We start from the raw sequence: 22,247 nt of genomic DNA, 5'->3' as shown, positions 1-22,247 counted from the left end.
AGTGGGCAGGTGTACTTCCACTAAAACTTCATCTTCTTCATTCCTCCTTCCATGCCGAAATGAAGAGCTTGAAAATCCTCCATGGCCGATTTGCTTGAAGCTTCTTAATCTCCATCATTTCCACCTCCACACACCAAAGTCATTTCACTAATTTTGATCTCCACCTCACAAGGAAGAAGTAGATACTAAAATCAAGGGAGTTTGGTGAAGATTTAACAAGCCTCATCAATAGGTAAGTTTATTTTTTTGATTTTTGTTTTATTAAAATTTGTAAGGATGTTATGGGTATTTGATTTATGGAGAGATTTTTGAGGTTTGATGTTTAAAGGGGGATGTGTACTTTTGGCAGCCATGGAAACTCCTTGAAGACAGTTTATTTTTTCTTGTAAATGGTGGATTAAAGGATTGATTAAATGTTTATGTGTGTAGGAAATTATTTGGGTGATGTATACTTAGTATATGTGAATGTGTATTTGAAATTTGAAGCTTGGGAATTAATGGAATGTAAATGCATGAATTGGCAGCCTGGTTTGGTGAACCATAAGGATGTTATTTTATGTTTGGATTATGGTATAATAATGTTGAATTGTGATGGTTGTTATGGCAGCTTGGGTATATGTGTGATGGTGTGAGGTTGGACATGTAAATGAGCATGAATAGGTGGTTAAATTGTTGTAATTGAGTTTGAAAAATTCTACACTTTATGGTGTATGTTGAATGTGATTATAAGATGCCAAAATGATCAAAAATATGTGGGAAAATATGTTTAGGTTAAGGTACAAACCAGAATGGGCATGAATGTGAAGTTTGGTAAGTGTTAAAGGTGACCTTTGATGAGTATGAACAAAATACAATAGGGCAGTTTGTGTTTTGGGCTTAGAACCTTAAATGTGTAGCTCCAATTGGTATGAGACCAATTGGAGGTTAAACTAGGCACAAAATGTGCCAACTTTCATGAAGGAAGCTTGCCAAAATTCTGCTTGTAAGGTAGCTTGAAAAATGACCAAATCCGGATTAGTGCGATTAAGGCCTGAAAATTGACCAATTGGGCAGCAGTTAGTTTTTAGGCCATAACTCACTCACAACAGGTCCAATTGATCTGAAATTTTGACCATGAATAGTTAAGACCTATATCTACAAGTCTTATGAAGAAACCAAAGCCCAGAAATGACCATAAGCAAGTCAAACAGCTTGCACAAGTTCGGGTCCAAAAATTGGCCGAACCTAAAATGACCTAAAATGACCTAAAGTGACCAATTTTGATGCATTTTGACCAGCAATAGTAAAATGACCATAACTTGGTCTACATAACTCAGAATGACCTGAAATTTTGCCCCGCGTGCAATAAGACATAGATCTACAAGTTTGTAGTTTTGACCAAAACCCGAAAACTGAGGGAACTAGGTCGTCAAGTTAGGTCAAACTAGTATCCCAGAATCCAGCAAATTGCAAGAAAATGCAAGATATATGGAAATGAGTTTGGTAACATGTACCAACCCTAAAAGACTATTGAATGTGACATATTAGTAATATTAAAACCTAATTTACCGAGAATGCATCGAGGGTTGACATATTAGGTTGACTAAGCAAATAGTAGAATTCAGTGAATTAATTATCAAGCATTATCATTAGAGACAGTTTAAATGAGTACTGAAACACCTCAAATTGTGTTTCTCAGTTAGCAAAGACTCAGGGAAAGGGAAGGAAACACTGAGTCAAGGCCAGGAGACAGTTATCAGAGGTTTGTGCACAACAATTATTTCTTTTGAATTTTTCAATTAAAATAAATTATGACTACTTGTATATTATTGTTTTCAATTATGGAAATGTGTTTGAATGGATACTTATTGCTTGAAAAGCATTGTAAATGGTTTGAAACTGTGGAAAAATTGATTTAGTGTGATTTGTGAAAATTGAAGTTAATTATGAATTGTGTTGCCATTTTGTGAATGAAATTATGACTTTGGAAATTTATTGGTTTCTCACGAATCATTTGAATAAAATATTTGGAATTGATTTTGTGTTCAAACTTAGCATGACAGTATCACATCATTCCTTCTCCATTTATGGGGTTGTGATCGTTTATTTTTCTCCCTCTCTGGTTTACCAGTTGAGGTTGTTGATCGGATAAGTACTCATTATATAGCTAGCTTCCTTCCTTATTGATTTCGATTAGTGGGGTTGTGATTGCTTTGTCGTGGTGTACAACGCGGCATTGATCGGAAAATTGTGTCATGGCTTAAGTTGTGTATGAATTGGCAACACTGTATTCTTAAATTATTTGACTAAATTGTGTTATTATGAGCTTCGATAATTTGTGAAATGGAGTTTAAATTCTTATTGACATTTACTGTCTTTTGAATTTAACTATGTTTTGATTACTGAGATTTATTGTGATATTGTGTTAAATTCCTTATGACATTCATTGTCTTGAATTTAACTATGGTTTTACGTATCCATCATTTATATGATTTATGAATTGTGATTTAAAGTTGTAATTGATTAATGTTATGTACCACTGAGACATTGTCTCAGCAATAGCTTTTCATTGCTGTCGCAAGTAGACAGACGGACAGGGCAGCAGACTAGGCTGCTAGTGCATTCAGCGAGAGATCATCGGGTATATTGAGTATACCACATTTTGCATTTTGTACTGTAATGTATGTTCACTGTATGTATATAGTGTTCTTGGTTTTGAGCAGTTGTAAATTAAAGTTGTACATTGAAGTTGTAAAATAAATTATGAATTATTTTGACTTGTAAAATTTGTACTATATTTCTTTTATCTCAGCCTTTGAAAATACTGAAAAATTATTGTGGATTTGAGTTGAGAGACATATTGAGTTGATCAAATATTGGAGTTGAGATTGAGAAATATATTTGAAGTGCTTTTTACAGGTTTTTAAAGAACTGTTTTATTCAAAATATAGATGGCACTCTGCCAAAATTTTTACAGAAATTACTAATAATTCAAATGTGTTAGCTGTTTCACTTCAGTTCAAAAAAGTTTTTAACACTTGTAAATAGTGCTCACCACTGTAAAAAGAAGTAAGAAAAGTTTTAAAATCCCTTGTAGTGTACTTAATGGGTTATCAGTAGACGAAGTTGGTAATTCATTAGGTATACTACGTGATCATGTTATGCCTTACGGAGGGGTAGGGTGTGACACATTGAATAAAAATGAAGAGATTGGAAAACAATCTAACTTGAACGTGGGATCGAGTTATTCCGAAGACAAACCATTGTTGAGTTCAGAAAGGCAACCTGTGATCGGGTCATTGGTTGAGAATGGATAACATTAAGATGGATAATCCATTCAAGAAAACATAATGAAATTTCAATCTCATTACAACTTTAAAAGAAAATTGTATATTAAGTTATGCATTTGAGGTTCGACCAAAATATGGTGTCTACAATAGTGATGCTACTCACAATGGGCTAGGCTGTGTACTGATGCAAGACCGAAATGTCTTTGCTTATGCATCTCGTCAGCTGAAAACCCATGAAAGAAACTATCCTACACATGACTTGGAGCTTACAGCCATTGTATTTGCTCTGAAGATCTAGAGACACTATTTGTATGGGGAGAAATGCTACATCTACACAGATCATAATAGCTTGAAGTATTTAGGCACACAGAAAGAGCTGAATTTGAGGTAGAGGAGATGGTTGCTTTTGGCGAAACCCTTTTTCTACTAGCCTTGCTTTATAGGTCTCTACCTTTCCATCAGAACCAATTTTCTTCTTGAAAACCCATTTGTTTCTTATAGGTACAATACCTTTAAGTGGGTCAACAAGAGTCCAAACTTGATTCTTATACATGGAATTAATATCAGATTTCATAGCATCAATCCATTTTGAAGAGTCTATATCTGATATAGCTTCTTCATAGTTAAGTGGATCATTTCCATGATCTACTTCTTTATGAGTAGATAACTCTTGTTCTTCTTCATGAAGAAAACCATATCTCACTGGTGGGTGAGATATCCTGGTTGATCTGTAAGGAATATCTGTAGATGTTTCATTAATAGGTATAGGTTGACTAGATGGATCCATACCTATCTGATCTGTTGGTTGGTCAGAATTCTCCAATTCTAACTCTATTGGCCTTCCTTTGCCTCCTTCTTGAACAAACTGCTGCTCAAGAAATGTGGCATCTCTACTTACCATAACCTTTTGTGATGTAGGCAAATAAAAATAATATCCAAAACTCTCTTTTGGATATCCAACAAATTGACCCTTTTCTGATCTAGTTTCCAATTTATCAGTGTTCAGCTTTTGGATATAAGCTAGACAATCCCAAATCTTAACATGCTTAAGACTTGATTTTCTTTCATGCCATATCTCATAAGATGTGGAAGATACTGATTTTGATGGAATCCTATTCACAATATACAAAGCTAATTCTAATGCAAATCCCCAAAACGAGATTGACATATCAATATAGCTCATCATACTATGTACTATATCCAATAGGGTACGATTTCTCCTTTCAGATACACTATTCAGCTGTGGTGTTCCTGGAGGAGTCAGCTGGGAAATAATGCCATGCTCTTTCAAGTATTCATCAAATTCAGTACTTAAGTATTCACCTCCACGATCTGATCCAAGTCAAGTATTCATCAAATTCAGTACTCAAGTATTCACCTCCACGATCTGATCGAAGAGTTTTAATACTTTTTCCTGTTTGATTTTCTACTTCAGATTTAAATTCTTTGAACTTTTTAAAGGATTCATGTTAGTATTTCATCAAATACAAATACCCAAACCTTGATTTATCATCCGTAAAGGTAATGAAATAATAAAAATCGCCTCTAGCCATTTCTTTAAATGGACCACATACATCACTATGTATTAGCTCAAAAATATTTTCAGCTCTTAGTCCTTGTCCAACAAAGGGTGATCTAGTCATTTTGCCCTGAAGGCAGGATTCATAAGTTGGAGTAGGTTTACAACCCAACGAGGATAGAATCCCCATTTTCTCTAGTTTTGCAATCCTATCTTCTGCAACATAATCTAATCTTAAGTGCCAAATATATTTTGAACTTGAGTTGATTTTCACCATGGCGTTGCATTCATTTAGATCATTTGCATTCAATTTGTGTTTGTAATTATTATCCAAATAATAAAGACCATCATGCATATAACCCGAGCCAACATATTTATTTTCAAAATAAATATTGCAAACATCATCTGTGAACTGAAATTCATAGCCATTTCTAGTCCAACTAGATATAGAAATGATTTTCTTAAAAACATCAGGTACATATAAAATATTATTCAAACAAAAAACATGTCCAGACATGTAAAAAGATTTAGATCCTATGGCTAAAGCTTCAACAGTTGAGCCATCACCAATCCGGAGTCTAACATCTCGAGAACGCAAGCTGCTACTGTTTGCTAGTTCCTGCATATCATAAGAAATGTGAGAACTGGCACCAGTATCTAAAACCCAAGGTGTATATGAACTATGAGCATCATCAACATCTAAATAACAAGATATATACGTACCTTCTGAAGGTGTATCCTTCTTGTCCTTCAAAGAAGCAAGATACTTTGGGCAGTTCCATTTCCAGTGCCATCTTTCTAGCAGTGGAAACACTTTCCTTTGCCTCTATCAGCTTTGGTCTTCCCTTTCTGTTTAGCTATCTTCTTGGAAGGACCAGGAATTTGAGGTTTCTTTTTCTTATTGCCCTTCTTCTTGTTGGACTTTCCAGCAGAAGAAGATGCAATCAAAGCTACCTCTTTCCCTTTATTGCCTGGCATATTCTTTTGGGCAATAACTAGCATGTTAAGTAGACCAGCCAAGGTGTATTCCTGCTTAGTCATATGGAAATTTATCACAAAATTCTCAAATGACTCAGGAAGGGACTGAAGGATCAAATCCATCTGCAGTTGGAAATCCATGTTAAAGTCAAGATGTTCCAGCTGCTCAATAAGCCAAATGATCTTGTGGACATGATCCCCAACATTTTGTCCCTCAAACATCCTCATACGAAATAGCTGCCTAGATATCTCATACCTGGCATTCCTGCTATGTTCACCATACAACTCTTGTAGGTGAAGGAGGATCTCATTTGCATATTGCATGTTCTCATGTTGCTTCTGTAACTCATTACACATAGAAGCAAGCATGTAATACTTGGCTCTCATATCATGCTCCTTCTACTTGTCCAAAGTTTCATGTTCCTCTTAAGTGGCCTCTGGAGGTAAGGGACCAGGAACCTTTGAGTCTAGAACATATCCTATATGTTCAAGGTTTAAGACATGTTTCAAATTTCTTAGCCAATCAGAAAGATTAGGTCCTGTCAACTTATTATGATCAAGTATGCTCACAAGAATATTGGATGGTGGTGGTTGTGGTGTGCTTATTATTATCAAAAAATTAATTGCAGAAAATAACCAGATTAATTAGTAAATGTATCATGTATTTAACCAAAATAATTGTGGTCTTTTAATCAAATTGGTCCTCCCACTAACTTAGCGAATCCTACACTTCCCAAGTAGAAAACGAAAATCCTAGTTGGATGGATTTCTAGTGGGTGATTGAATTCTTATAATCTTATTGATCATCCTCAGGCACATCCATTATTGGAATTGCAATAAACTATAAGTGAGCAACTCCTTGCTCATCACATCTCATGTGAGGTTCAATCATTTACCTAGGCCCCTAATGCTCAAAATCTCAGGCACATCCATTATTGACTTATCTTGCATTAGTTAAGTTGATCCCATTGAGCGAGTAAACATTCAAATAATTTTAATATCCTCAGGCACATCCATTATTGGCCACCAAACCATTTACATATTTACAACATCTCATGCTTAACAATTATTCTTAAAAAAATCTCTTAAATTAATTGCATCATATGCAAGTATTTAAAATTTCTTAAAATAATTGCCTTAATGGAGGGCCCATGATATAATTACCTTTAATTATACCATTTCCAACTTAATCATTTGTTTGGAAGATTTTGTGGTCAGCCTAATTACTATTATGGTCTCACTTTGCACATTATCCAATTAGAATGCATATATCATATACTTGCATACATTCCCATACATCTCATGCATTCATGGATAAACATATAAATATGGTATGATCATGGACTTTCTAAGGGATTGAATTCTGAGCCACCAAGAATTGAATCAGGGCATTCCTAGGTAGATTTCATTCATTCATATTACAAGAGTTGCTGAAGGAGTACATAATCAACACTTGATCTTGAATTCCTCCCACTAGTCCCACCAATGCTCTTGACCTCCTTGATCTTTTTGCAATCTAATTACATAGTAATCCTTGGCATACCAAGGCGAATTTACAAGAACCAAATAAATGAAATTACAATCCAAAAATATTACAACCTTTATAATACATACCAATAAAATAAATTAATTAATTTACAACCCAAGGAAACATAAAAGAAATAAATCCAATCACATTGGTCTTTTATTGTCCATGATCATCCATCATGCATGTCACTATTTAACAATTAAATAAAACATATACACTAAAATTAAATTGAATATCTCATATTCAACTTAAAAATTCAGATTTGAATATGATTAAAACAAATTTAAAAATTCAGATTTGAATCACATTCAAACAAATTTAAAAATTCAGATTTGAATTAAAATTTAATTATGTGAATAAAACTCCTAATTAAACATTTTAATTAGTCATGAGTCTAATTATCGATCTTGAAAACAAGCCCACACTCAAGCCCAAGTCATGCGCACCCTAGGTTTGCACAACCATGCAAGCCGCCACCATGGTGACTCTAAACAAGCACGTCGCCATATATTTCTTTGCAACCAGCAATGAATCAATCATCTTATGATCAAATCACACAATTAAATCATATATTAAATAATCTAAATGGCAAATATAGTGGCTTTGATACCAATTGAAGGAGTGAAAGCATGAAAATTATTAGTTTAGAACATTGAATTCAAAAATTTTCTTCTAGGGTCTCATGCATCATGCAAGATTCATTATTTACCTAATTGATTTCAATGTTCAATAGCATATTAAAACACTTTTAATATGTTTTTGGATCTACCTTTGCTATTTAAGATTTTAAAATTAATAGATTAATTCATTAGAACCCTAGATTAATTCAAGAACCTGTGCACTAACCTTTTGATGCACTGTAGATGTGTTTGGTACCTTTAGGAAGCACCTAGGACCCCAGATGTTATCCCTCTAGCTTGTCCACACCAAGATCACCAATGGAAGCCCCTTGAATAGCTTCTCAAGCCTTTGCAATCAAATAGAAATTAAGGATTTACCTTTAGTGAGGTTGTAGATGTATATAGGACACTAGAAACGATTTCTAGCAATTTTAATTCAAGAAAATATGGGCAATTTTCTTTGAATTGGTGAGAGATGAAGAAGAAGAGAGGAAGAAGGATGAGAGGTGGAGGCACACTTTTGATAAAAATCAGAATGTTTTTCCATTCTTTCATAACATCACATTATATAATTAGGTCATCACTTAAAACCCTTGCCACATGTCATCTTCTGATTGCCTCTTAGTTTAATTGACCTAATCACATTGTGCCAAGTGTCAAACCTCACTTTAATCTTGACTTTGATAATCTTACATGATTAAAAGACAAATGGCAAGCTTATATGGTGCCATGTGTCACCATCTCATGGTGCCACATGTCACCCTATGAAATGACCAAATTACCCTTACGTTGTAATTTTGAGTTCTTAACCCAAAATAATTATTTCTCCTCTTCTAATCAATTTATATCAAATATAAATTAATTAATTAATCTCTTTTAATTAATTTCTCATAATTAAATTCATATTTAAATACTTTAAATATAAATTTAACTTATACTATACATCCAATAACCTAGATTTGGTTTCAAGCTATGCTAGGGACTTTGCAATCTAATTGCAAACCAAACCTACATAATTAATCAATTAAACTCTTTAACTAATTAATTAAATCACATTTAACTTGGTAATTACTTGTGCATGTGTGTGACTCACTAGGCTCATCACTAATTAGCAATGATATATGATATTAACTCTTAATATCATCATAACTCTTTCTTACCATAAATGATTTCTCTAAATCATTTTAGGCACCTCATAGACCATGGTTAACACCTAGCATAGCATGCCATGGCCACCCAATTAGTAATAAGGAATACCTTAAATGAACCTTTAATCATATGTTACCATGCACAAGAATCTCTCTGTTATAAAATGCCTTTTATTAATAAAACATGTACAAGATGCATACTACTAACACAATGTTGATTGATCAAATTAAAATGGCAGCACTAAATGATGAAAAGTATTAGAAATGGATGGAGGAAGCTCGAGATACCAAGAAACCTAGACTTTCAATGGGTGATGATGGCTTACTATTACACCAAGGCAGAATGTGCATTCCAAATGATGTGGAATTGAGGCAAATTATTATGAAGGAAGCACATGACTCTCTTTTTGCTATGCAACCTGTTGGAACCAAAATGTACAAAACTGTCAAGGAGAACAATTGGTGGATGGGTATAAAGAAAGATATAGCTGAGTATGTATCCAAATGCCTGACTTGTCAGCAAGTGAAGGCCGAACACTAAGTGCCAGCTGATTTGCTGTAGCCATTACCAATTCCTGAGTGGAAATGGGAATGGGTCACGATAGACTTTGTGATGGGACTTCCTAGAACACCGAAGAATCATGATGCAGTATGGGTCATTATGGATAGATTAACCAAGTCTGCTCACTTTTTGCCAGTGATAATGGACTATAGCCTAGACAGATTAGCTAAACTGTACATTGATGAGATAGTGAGACTTCATGGAGCGCTAGTATCAATTATGTCAGATAGAGATCCAAGGTTCACTTCTAGATTCTGGGGTAGTTTGCAAAAAGCCTTGGGAACTAGATTGAACTTCAGCACTACATTCCATCCACAGATAGACGGCCAGTCTGAAAGGGTAATTCAGATCTTGGAGGATATGTTATGGGCTTGTGTGATTGAATTTGAAAGTAGTTGGGACACATACTTTCCTTTGATTGAATTTGCTTACAATAATAGCTATCAATCAAGCATTGGGATGCCTCCGTATGAAGCTTTGTATGGCAGGAAGTGCAGAACTTCTTTGTGTTGGGATGAAGTGGGTGAAAGAAAACTAATTGGCCTAGAAATTGCTCAACAGACAAAGGAGAAAATTAAACTTATCAGAGATAGACTCAAGGCTGCATCTGATCGTCAGAAGTCCTATATTGATCTAAAAAGAAGAGATATTGAGTATGCAGTGAGGACAAGGTATTCCTCAAGGTTTCCCCTTAGAAGAAAATTATGAGATTTGGCAGAAAAGGAAAATTGAGTCCTCACTTTATTAGACCTTATGAGGTTCTAGAAAGATTAGGTCCTTTGGCATATAGATTGGCACTACCTCTAAAGTTAGAAAGGATACACAATGTCTTCCATGTATCTATGTTGAGGAGGTACAGATCAGACCCCTCTTATGTTCTACCAGTAGAAGAAATTGAAGTGAATCCAGATCTCACATATGAGGAAGAGCCTATAGAAATTCTGGCACATGAGGTGAAGCAGCTGAGAAACAAGCAAATACCACTAGTTAAAGTGCTGTGGAACCATCATTCAGGCCAGGAGGCCACTTGGTAGTGTGAGGAGGATATGAGGAGACAGCACCCAGAGCTGTTCAGAGACTAAAACCAGATAAAATTTCGGGATAAAATTTGTTTAAGAGGGGGAGAATTATAACTCCCCGATACTAAGTAGTATATACATTCGACTGTTCCGGTGACTAGTGTTTGTCCAGATAGTCAGGATGTGTAGAACCATATTTATGTCACCTAGAAAAGCCATAAATAAAAATTAATAGAAATTATATGAAGGTGAAATGGAAATAAGAAAAATAAAGCATAATCAGTTAAATGAGCCGAGGTCCCCGCGATGGGTGTCCATACCAGGAAGTGACTGCGAGCTCAGTTGCTACCCTAATTTCGTGTGGAATCCTATGACACCCCCAAGCCTAGGGAAAATTTTGAAGCTAATGGTGTTGTGAAAACCACAGAAAAGAATAGAGAACAAGCTCAAAAAATTAAATCAGAGTTCAGGAAGTAACTCAGTGTTACTAGAAAAATTGATCAGACCAATAAGGGGCAATATGGTCAATTCACCCTTAGAGGTGGCTCTTGGCCAAAATTTCCATTAAAATGTAGGAAATTAAAATTATCAAAAATAGATTAAAAGTGAAGAGGTGTATGGAAGAAATGAAGAGGAAAAAGAAAAATTCAATTTTAAAGTGAATTATGACATCACTTACATGTAAGCATGACATAATAAAAAAATTTATAATTTAAATTTTTGAAAATTTGGGATAATTGTCTACATAAAGAGAAAAAATAAAAAGAAAAAAAAATTGTTGTCTTCCTCATCACAGATTTCCGCCCTCTCTCTCTCTCTAAAGTTCTCTCTCATTTCCACCAAAGCCAAGCCAATTCAAGCTTTCAAAGCCTGATTTCTTCCTATAAACCCTAACAATAAACCATAGAAAACTCTTAATTGGCTCTAGAAGAGAAGAATTGAATCAAGAAATTTGGGAGAAAAGTGAAAGAAAAGAAGATTTAGAGAGCATCATTGAGGTGGGTTGTCTCTCTCCCTAACTAAGTGCATATGCATGAATTTAATTTGAGATTGATGAATTTATGTGAAGAAACATGAAAATCATGCATGATTGAGAAGCCATTAATTTCAGCCAGCCATGGGTTACTAGGGTTTTAAGGTGTTTTAGTTTAATTGGATGTGAATTGGAATTTAAATGAAGTGGTATATGTGTTTAGTGAAGTGAAATTTCATGAAATTGCATGGATTAGTAAGATGGCAAATTAGGGTTTATGGAAATTGAGGGAAATTGGGGATTTTTGAGAATTGGTGACCAATTGATGTTTTAATGCTTAATTTTGGTCATTTGGTGTGCTTACAATTGTGAATTGATGATTGGAATCAAGATAAGTTATGAATGTTAAATGGTTAGATTCTGGACTAATGGTTAACAAGCCATAAGTTGAATTGTATTGTTCCAATTGGTGTGAGGCCAATTGGAGATGAAATTAGGGTCATAATGCTAGATTTTTTTATGAAGAAACGTTGCTAAAAAATTGACCATAAGTTGGTCTAAAATTAGGTTAAATCCAGAATTGGTGCCCTGATTCTGGGCAGAATTGACCAAATGAACAATATATATTCAAATGGTCATAACATTGTGTAGAGAGGTCCAAATGACCTAATTTTTAAACCATTGGAAAACTTATAAATAGTAGAATAACTTTCATGAAGAACAGAAACTCCTTAAGATCTTTGATTAATTTTAAAACTCCACAAAGGTTATCAACCTATCTCTAGGTCAGATTTTCTAGGTTTAAAATCTTGATTTTCTAATATTAATCTTCACCTTTCAGTTCTTCAATTAATATTTATAATCAATACTAGGTGGGTACCAACACATAGCATGCATTAAGATCACAAGAAATTAAATCAAGGGACAAATCTCAAATCCAATAAATAAAACTTAATGTTTGTCCATAATAATGATTACAATCATTACTCTTCCAATTCCATAATATAAAAGTTACTCACTCATGATGAGTTTAGCAAACATAATAAAAATGAAGTAAAAAAATAATAAAAATCTGTTTAAGGAAATGGAATGAAAGAACCGAAGACGATTTGCAACTTTGATTTTATGGAACTTTGGCTGAAAAACTCCTCCTTGATACTGATATTCTTCTCTTCAAGACGGCTGAAGAGAGTGCAGAAGCAAGCACTCTTCTGAAACTCTTAAAAAGCTCTGTAAAAAGATTCATCCCCCTTTCTTGATATTTTATACTTCTATTTATAATAGCAGTTCTAGGGTTAGGTTATTTTGAGTCCAAAAAGCCTTAGGAGTCTGTTTTGAATGTATAAACAAGAGCGAGAATTCAGGTTAGGAAACTGGCTGGAGCATGATACACGGCCTGTGTGTCACTACACGACACTGGAGCGGAATGGCAGAGTCTTGCATTGGCACAGAGGTTTACATGGGTCTGCATTGGCTATACAAGCCTAGTTACATGACCCGTGTGCTTTTGTTCTCAGAAAATTCTGCAAGCTTGCTCCCGGGAGAGACTTACACGGGTCCTTACAGATTACACAGGTCCAATTACACGACTCGTGTACTTTTATTCCTCCATTGGCTCTCTAGCTTTCATCTGGCAAAAGGTTACACGAGTCTGTGGCTTTGCTTACACGACCCCTGTAAGGTGTATCAGCAGCTTTTCATAATCCTTTGGCCTTTCCAAGTTTCCTTTTGGACTCCTATGCCCTGGGGCTTCACCCAAACACTTGAAATGATGCAAAAAACATGGAATTACGAGATTGACAATAGAAATTACAAAAACTAATGAAATCAACTACTATGCATGAGATTACTTACTTAAAGGCTATGAGATAGTATATAAATGTGCTTAGAAACATCTATACAATTCAAGTGTATCAAATGCCTCCAAACTCAAACTTTTGCTTGTCCTTAAGCAAAATAAGACTTTGTTTTAGAATGCACTTTAGGGAAAAACTTAGGAATATAACTAACTATTCGATAAGCGCATAATTGAACTTCTCCAATCCTTCATACCATTTACCCTCTTTCAAGACATAAGGGTTCTAATAGCTGCCTGTTTGGAACTTTACCTCCTTTCATGGTGTTTCGACTAGTTATTCCCCTATGCAAGGCTATTAATAAGTCACAAATAACTTGTTTATCCGGATAAATTTGAGAAACACTTACTCCTCTAAATTTGCCTCTATTATGGACAATTATAGTGAGTTTAATTTAATTCCAACTCCATAGGCATATCTGGATTCTCTATCTCCACTAATGTAGCATACTTTTCAAATGATCAAAAGGTCTTTAAAAGGGTTGTAATGGGGCTAAAGGGATAATGACTTGGTTGTCAATGAAAGGTTTTTAAAGAATGCAAATATGAGGGTAGCATGTGTGCATAAAATATCAAGTATACTAAGTTTATTCTACTGATTTTGTATGGAGAGGAAGTGCCAAGCGTGCTTCCATGATACTTATCTTGGGACTCTTTTTCCCTTTTGCTCTTTTTTCTCTCTCTCTCTCTTTTTTTTTTTTTTTTTGGTATGTTTCTTTGTCCTCTCCCCCAAACTCATTTCTTTTACTGGGTTAGGAAGGCAAATTTTTCTTTGTTTTCAATTCACACTTGCACTCTTTCTCGAGTTCTTCATCCTCTCTCCATTTTCCTTTTTGCACTTAATATACTTTTTACTTATGCATTTAGCTTTCTCAAAATGGTAGGGTAGGTGTTTAGGCTAGGGGTTAGGTAAACATTTGTGGTTGGACTAGGAAAATCATATCGGTAAAAATATAGGATCAAGTTGGGTGCAAGGGACATATTGTGACTAAGGGTGGCTAAGGCTTAATTAGGCTATATCAAAGAATGCCTTAATCATTTCTTTATCAAGCATATGCTAGGATTTCGCCTTGATAAGTTCAAGAGATATGTTCTAGAGTAGGTGAGGCATTTTCAGTTTTGTTTATATTTCAAGAAATTTCTCCTAACTTCACAAGTTCGAGGTGATAAATTAATAGTTATGAAGGGGGTTTAACTAGTCTAATTCCACTAAAGAGATTAGGTTTTTCATAGATAACATGTTAAAATCCCTTTTTGCCTATCCAGATACGTTCATTCCTCTATCTCGTGGAGTCCAATTATTAGCTTACTAGAAATTGGTTATAGTTCTAAGTTTCACAATTCAAAGTTCAAAATTTTCAAAAATTTTTCAATATTTTTCTGGAATTTTGATACACAAGAATAATATAGTTGAAATTAAGCAATGTAATGATATGCAAAACATGAAATGCACTTGTACCCCCCTAAACTTGAATCAGACATTGTCCTCAATGTCAACATAATATGCAAAATTAGAGAAAACCGTACAAAAATAATAAGAAAGCATATTATGTATTAAGCATGGAAAGGTTAGACAAAAAGCAAATAAAAGAGACCTATGATTGCAGTTTAGGACTAATGTATGTAAGATTTTACAATAAAGAACCTATCCTATAGTCCTAGCTCTAAAAGGTCTCTGATGGTGATGATGGCGACGATGGCTCCTCTTCATCGAGCCTCTCCATTAGCATGTCCAGCTTATTGTGGGCTTCCTAAAGGCTGTCCTTGATTGCTCTCATCCTGTTGTTGATGGTGGTCTCCATATGCTATAGGTATGCGAGGACTGGGTCTATGGGTGGTGGTGTGTATGGTGGCACTCGAGTGAGGGAATCATTAAAGAATGGCTCTTGGGCTTCCGCCTGTGGCTGCGAGGTCTCGCTAGGTCCTTCTTGTGCTTTGTCTCTTCGAAGGATGGCATTCCCTTCGGCGTCAAGCAGGTAGCAGGTGTTGCTGACCTTTTTACATATCCCCATGGATATGCAGATGGTTTGATTGATTTTTGATGTTCCGCTGATAGAACGCAGCTTGTGATGTCCTAGGACGAATCTGAAGTGGAGGGCGATGGTTGTGATGAGGCCACCAAGCACGATGTGCCCTGTGGGCTAGTGACAGAGTTGGAAAAGATGGTTGTAGAAAAAGAAGCTAGTGCTGTAACACTGTCCAGTCACCATACACCAAAGAAAAAATAGCTCATTGGCATTTACTACACCTAGGCTATCCCCACAGCCCATGATAGTGTGTGCGGCCAACCGGTACATGTAGCGCAGAGCAGGGCTGGCGATACCCGAGAATTTTGAGTTGCTGGAGTTATACGGCTCTGTGTTTGGGGCTATGAAACTCCAAAAGTCAATACTGTTGTAGAGCATGCAGTTCCGAGGGATCTCTTAGTGGCCGGTGCTGTCGAAGCCGAAGATGGCATTGAACTCATCTACATTCATTACCAGGTCGACACCAAGGAGGTGAAATTCAATTCTGCCTCTATCTTCCCTATTGGTAGGCCATAAGGTGGCCTTAAAAATGCTCAAAAACTCTAATGTGGTGTCCCAGTATGCGGTAAATTAGAGTTGGGCAAGCCTTGTCCACCCGATGCTGTTGAGGAGTTTGTTGATTTCGCCTTACAACCCGATTTGTCCAGTAGCATGAAATCCATGTATTTTGTGGAGCCAATTTTTCAGGTGTGAAGCCAGGTGCACATGACCTTGTGGGCATCGTCACGGAATTCCCAAGGAATGGAGATTACAGGTTATGGAGCGGCTCGTGGCTGACTCTTCATTTCATGAGTTTTGCGCCCCAAGAGTCACATCTGCGACATGATACATGGGTCGTGTATCACTATATGGGTCCCGACTTGTTGGGCTATGTAATTTTTTGCTCGAAATTTCATCACTTCTACTGAGTTACACAGACCATGTAATTCCATTCGAGGATCCGTGTAACTTACTGCCCAGAATTTTGTTACTCATGCTAAGATGCATGGGCTGTGTAAATTGGCTCAAGGACCCGTGTAACTTACTGTCCTCCAAGTTACCTTATTAATGATGTTACACAGATCGTGCAATTTACCCGGGAGACCCATGTAACTTTTTGTATCCTTTTTCTGGGTTCCAGAATGCTACACGTGGTGTGTAAATTATTACACGGGCCATGTAATTTTCTGGCTTTTCTTTTCTCTCCTGTTTTAAGTTCTTGATTCACACTAGAGAATTCCTGTTTATATGAATGAGATGAATGCAAGGATTAAGTGCATGGTTACTTCCCTAATTGTGTTCAAATTCCTCTAGTATGGAGTTGACTTAATGTTTTCTCTCCTTTCTTATTCTCTTCTCCCCCTTGCTTTTTCGGATTTGAGATTTTTGGGGTTCCTACAAAAGAAAATGTGAACAAATATTAACAAAATTAAAATAAGAAACAAAGAAAGAAAATTTAGAAATTTTGGGTTACCTCCCAAAAAGCGCTTGTTTATAGTCATTAGCTCGACTCTGCCTTTGTTCTATCACGGTCTGTTTGGAGGATGGTCGAGGGTGCAGTTGACTCCCTTTTCTATGGGTTCTCCTTGAATGTAAGGCTTTAGTCTCTACCCATTGACTTTAAATGCTCCTGAGGTTTCGCTCCACACTTCTACTACTCCATGCAGGAAGACTTGAGTGACCTTAAAAGGTCCAGACCATCTTGATTTTAGTTCCCTGGAAAGAGTTTCAATCTAGAGTTGAATAATAGGACAATGTCTCCTTCTTTTATTTCTTTCCTTGCTATGCACTTGTCATGCTATCTTTTGGTTTTATCTTTGAAGATTTTGGCATTTTCGTATGCATCCTATCGGATTTCTTCCAACTCATTCAGTTGTAAGAGCCTTTTTTCACCAGCAGCTTTGAGGTCAAAGTTTAAGATCTAAATTGCCCAGTAAGCTTTATGCTCAAGTTTGACAGGAGATTGCATGATTTTCTATAAACAAGTCAGAAGGGTGTTGTGCTAATTGGGGTTTTATATGCAGTGTGGTATGCCCACAGTGCATCATCTAACTTCATGCACCAGTCCTTCCTGGATCAGTTTATAGCTTTCTCTAGAATCCACTTCAGTTCCCTGTTTGAGATTTCTGCTTGGCCGCTGGTTTGAGGATGATAAGGTGTGGCCACCTTGTGAGTCACTCTATACTTTTTTAATAGTGTTTCGAATTGTTGGTTACAGAAATGACTTCCTGCATCGCTGATTATTGCTCGTGGTGTGCCAAATCTTGTGAAGATATTCTTCTTAAGGAACCTTGTGACCACTCTAGCATTATTGGCTGGTGTGGCTATTGCTTCTACCCATTTTGACACATAATCAACACCAACCAGAATATACTTGTTTCCATGGGAAAAGGGGGATGGACCCATGAAGTCTATCCCCCATACATCAAACAATTCTACCTTAAGTATACCATGTAGTGGCATTTCATTCCTTCTTGAAGTGTTACCTGTTCTTTGGCATTGATCACATGCTAGCACAAAGGATCTCACATCCTTGAACAGATTAGGCCAGTAGAATCTAGCTTGCAAAATTTTAGTTGTTGTTTTTGTGGTGCCAAAGTGTCCTTCATATAGTGATGAATGGCAGTGCTGGAGGTTGCTTTCCATATCCTCCTCTGGTATGCATCTTTTTATTAGTCCATCATTGCATCTCTTATATAGCAGAGGTTCCTCCCATGTGTAGTATCTCACATCATGTAGGAATTTCTTCCTTTGCTGGTAAGACATATTGGGTGGCAAAACCCTGTATATAAGGAAATTAACAAAGTTAGCATACCATGGAGCTTTGGAAAGTGCTAGTAATTGCTCATCAGGAAATGAATCATTGATTGGCAAATCTTTAATGTCCCCTATGTCTTTCAGTTTCAGTTTGGAGAGGTGGTCAGCTACTACATTTTCAGATTCCTTGTTGTCCTTGATTTCAAGGTCAAATTCTTACAGGAGTAGAATCCATCGAATCAGCCTTGGTTTCACCTCTTTCTTATTCAAAAGGTACCGGATGGTAGCATGATATGTGAATACAATGACTTTTGACCCAATTAAGTAGGATCTGAATTTGTCTATTGCAAACACCACTGCTAGGAATTCCTTCTCTGTGGTGGCATAATTGATTTGTGCATCATCGAGTGTCTTGCTGGCATAATAAATGGCATGGAGCTTTTTATCTTTTCATTGCCTGAGCACCGCTCCAACTGAAAAGTCACTGGCATCGCACATCACCTCAAATGGTAGTTCCTAATTTGGTGGTTACATTATTGGTGCTGAGATCAAGGCCTCTTTTATCTTGTTAAAAGAAACAAGGAAATTTTAATCAAAATCAAAGGGAACATCTTAACTTAACAAGTTGGTAAGTGGCTTAGCTATTTGGGAAAAATCTTTAATGAATCTTCTGTAGAACCCTGCATGTCCCAAAAAGCTTCGCACTCCCTCGACTGATGTTGGTGGTGGCATGTTTTCAATGATCTCAATTTTTGCCTTATCAACCTCCATTCCTCTTTCTGGTATTAAATGTCCCAGAATTATACCTTCCCTTACCATGAAGTGGCATTTTTCCCAATTTAGGACCAGGTTTGATTCTTCACATCTTTTCAACACCTTAGATAAATTAGCCAGGCAATCATCAAAAGTAGTTCCATAGACAGAAAAATCATCCATAAGAACTTCCATGATATTTTCAATATAATCAGAAAAAATAGCCATCATGCATCTTTAGAAAGTGGCAGGGGCATTACAAAGACCAAAGGGTATCCTTCTGTATGCAAATGTTCCATAAGAGCATGTGAATGTGGTCTTTTCTTAGTCTTCTGGGTGAATGAGAATTTGGAAAAATCTCGAGTACCCATATAGATAGCAGAAGTAGGAATGTTTCGCTAACATCTCTAACATTTGGTCAATGAAAGGGAGAGAAAAATGGTCTTTTCTGGTGGCACTGTTCAATTTCATATAATATATGCACATTCGCCAACTAGTGACTACCCTAGTAGGGATCAGTTCATTATTTGCATTTTGGATAACAGTTGTCCCACCCTTTTTAGGAACTACATGTACTGGACTAACCCATTTACTATCAGAAATTGGGTATATGATACCTACATCTAATAGTTTCAAAATTTCTTTCTTGACTACTTCTTTCATGCTTGGGTTAAGTCTTCTTTGGTGCTCGATAGTGGGTTTACTATTTTCTTTCATAGGTATCCTATGCATGCAAATCGAGGGGTTAATCCCTTTCAGGTCTTCTATTTTATACCCTATGGCCTTGTTATGGGTCCTAAGTTCTCTTAGCAATTTTTCCTCTTCTATCTTAAACAGGCTAGCATAGATTATAATAGGATATTTAGAGTTTGAGTCCAGAAATGCATACCTTAGTGAGGAGGGGAGAGGTTTAAGCTCTACCTGTTCAGTGGTGCTCTCTGGTTTGCTTTTGGTTTGTTCCTCCTTCAACTTCTCCATCTCGGAAGCTTGAGCTAAGGGTAGGGGTGGATGAGCTGCTAACTATTATGCACAGGTTGTTTTTTCTGTGTTTTCATTATTCATTGTGTGGCTATGCATAATGCATGCTTCAAGAGGATCTTTAGGATGTATCCTATGAAATTCCTCTTCAACTTATTTATCCATTATGTCAACCTTGAAGCATTCGTCAGGTTCGAATTTGTGTTTCATTGTGTCGAACAAGTTGAATTCCACTTCTTCTTCTCCTACCTTGAGGGTTAGTCACCCATTTTTGACATTTATGATTGCTCCGGCGGTTGCCAAGAATGGTCTTCCTAAGATGATAGGGATCTGAACATCTTCTTCCATCTCAATGACAATAAAGTCTACTGGAATGATGAATTTGCCCACTTTAATGGGGATGTTCTCAAGTATGCCCACAGAATATTTAACAGATCGATTAGCCAATTGCAGTGAAATTGTCTTGGGCTTCAGTTCTCCGATCTCCAGCTTTTGGCATATTGATAGAGGCATTAAACTCACACTTGCCCCAAGATCGCAGAGGGCCTTATCTATTTTCTTGTTGCTAATGAGGCAGGGTATGGAGAAGCTTCCTGGATCTTTCAAATTTGGAGGCAGTTTGTTTTGCAGTATGGCACTGAATTCCTCTGTTAGAGCAACTGTCTCATAGTCTTCCAGTTTTCTTTTCTTTAATAGAATTTCTTAAGAAATTTGGCATATGATGGCATCTGAGAGAGAGCTTCAGTGAAGGGAATGTTGATATAAAGTTTCTGTAAAACTTCTAAAAATTTCCTAAATTGCTTGTCCAATTTGGCTTTCTGAAATCTCTGAAGAAAAGGTAGGGGAGGCTGGTATGGCTCTGGTAACTTCTTTTTCTTCCCTGCTTCCTCTTCCTGATCTTTCTTGGCTTCTTCCTCCTTTTTCTCTGCTTAGCTTTTAGATTTTTCTGAGGTTTTCTCTGTCGGTTCTTCCTATGGTTATACTAGAGTTCTCCCACTCCTCAATGTAACTGCCTTACAATGCTCCCTTGGGTTCATCTCTAGTTGACCATGTAGTTTACCAGCAGCCTTACTTGAAGAACTTGCTTGCTGAGCAATTTGATTCTTTAGCATCTTGTTATGGGTAGCAAGTTGGTCCATTCTGGAAGTCAGCTATTTAATCAATTCATTCTGTTGTTGTTGACCTGCTAGGAAACCTTCCATCATGGATTCCATGGTCATCTTCGGTTCAGGTTGCTGAGGTTGAAGAGGTAGTGGTGGCTATGTAAAATTTTGGCCTCTATTCTGAATTCCTAGGGGTGCTAATTTTTTGTACCCCTATTGTTTGTTTATTGGCTAATTTTGTTGGTTTGACTATGAGAAATTTGGGTGGTTCCTCCATCCAGGGTTGTAAGTGTTTGAATATGGATTGTTGGGCTGCCTCTGGTTGAAGTTTCCCCCGTTATTGTGATAGTTCATTTGTTCTATGGAGGGTTTATTGAAGCTATTGAATTCTGAGGTTGTATATCCTCCTCCATAGTCGTCGCAATGCTAGTTGCTTGTACCAACTGTGTTGGCTTGCATTCTGTCCAGTCTCTTTGTGAGCTGATCAAATTGAGCATTTATCCTGCTTAGGGCGTCCACTTCTAGGACCCCTGCTATTCTCCTTATGGTTCGTCTTTCATTTGACCACTCATAATTATGATATGTAACCCTCTCTAGAAGTTCAAGTGCTTGTGTCACTATTTTCTTCATTATGTCACCTTCTGCAGCTGAATCTACTATGCTCCTTGTAGAGGATAGTAACCCATTATAGAAATTTTGCACTAGTAGCCAATCCTCTATGCCATGGTGTGGACATTCCCTCTGCAGGTCCTTCTATCTTTCCCATGCATCATAGAGTGATTCACCTTCCTTTTGTCTGAAGGTGTTGAGCTCAAGCCTCAGTCTTGCAGTCTTTGCAGGTGAGAAATACCTTGTCAGAAAAGCTTGTGAGAGGTTTTCCCAAGTGATGAACATTTCAGCTGGTTGAGAAAATAACCACTTCCTTGCTCTGTTTCGAAGGGAGAATGGGAATGCTCTGAGTCTTATAGCTTGATCAGACACTCCATTCATCTTAAACGTGTCACATAGGGCAAGAAAGCACTGGAGGTGATAGTGTGGATCTTCTGTTGGTGAACCTCCAAACTGGGTTTGTTGAATCATTTGAAGCCATGCTAGTTTTAACTCAAAGTTGTTAGCTTCCACTATGGGTCTTGTGATACTGGCTGAAATCCTTAGACAGATGGAGCTCTATAGTCTCTC

General features: G+C 36.7%; 1 non-coding gene across 1 annotated transcript; it reads left to right on the top strand.

Annotated features, from left to right (window-relative positions):
- Positions 1–21,786: 21,786 nt before the first annotated feature.
- On the top strand, positions 21,787–21,893 carry LOC131169639 (small nucleolar RNA R71). Its single transcript, XR_009140525.1, has one exon. It is a non-coding gene; the product is annotated as a small nucleolar RNA R71 (small nucleolar RNA).
- The last annotated feature ends 354 nt before the right edge of the window (positions 21,894–22,247 follow it).

This window comes from Hevea brasiliensis, chromosome 1 (genome assembly GCF_030052815.1).
Source record: "Hevea brasiliensis isolate MT/VB/25A 57/8 chromosome 1, ASM3005281v1, whole genome shotgun sequence".
In the NCBI taxonomy this organism is placed as follows: Eukaryota; Viridiplantae; Streptophyta; class Magnoliopsida; order Malpighiales; family Euphorbiaceae; genus Hevea; species Hevea brasiliensis.
This window is presented reverse-complemented; position numbering and strand designations above follow the sequence as displayed.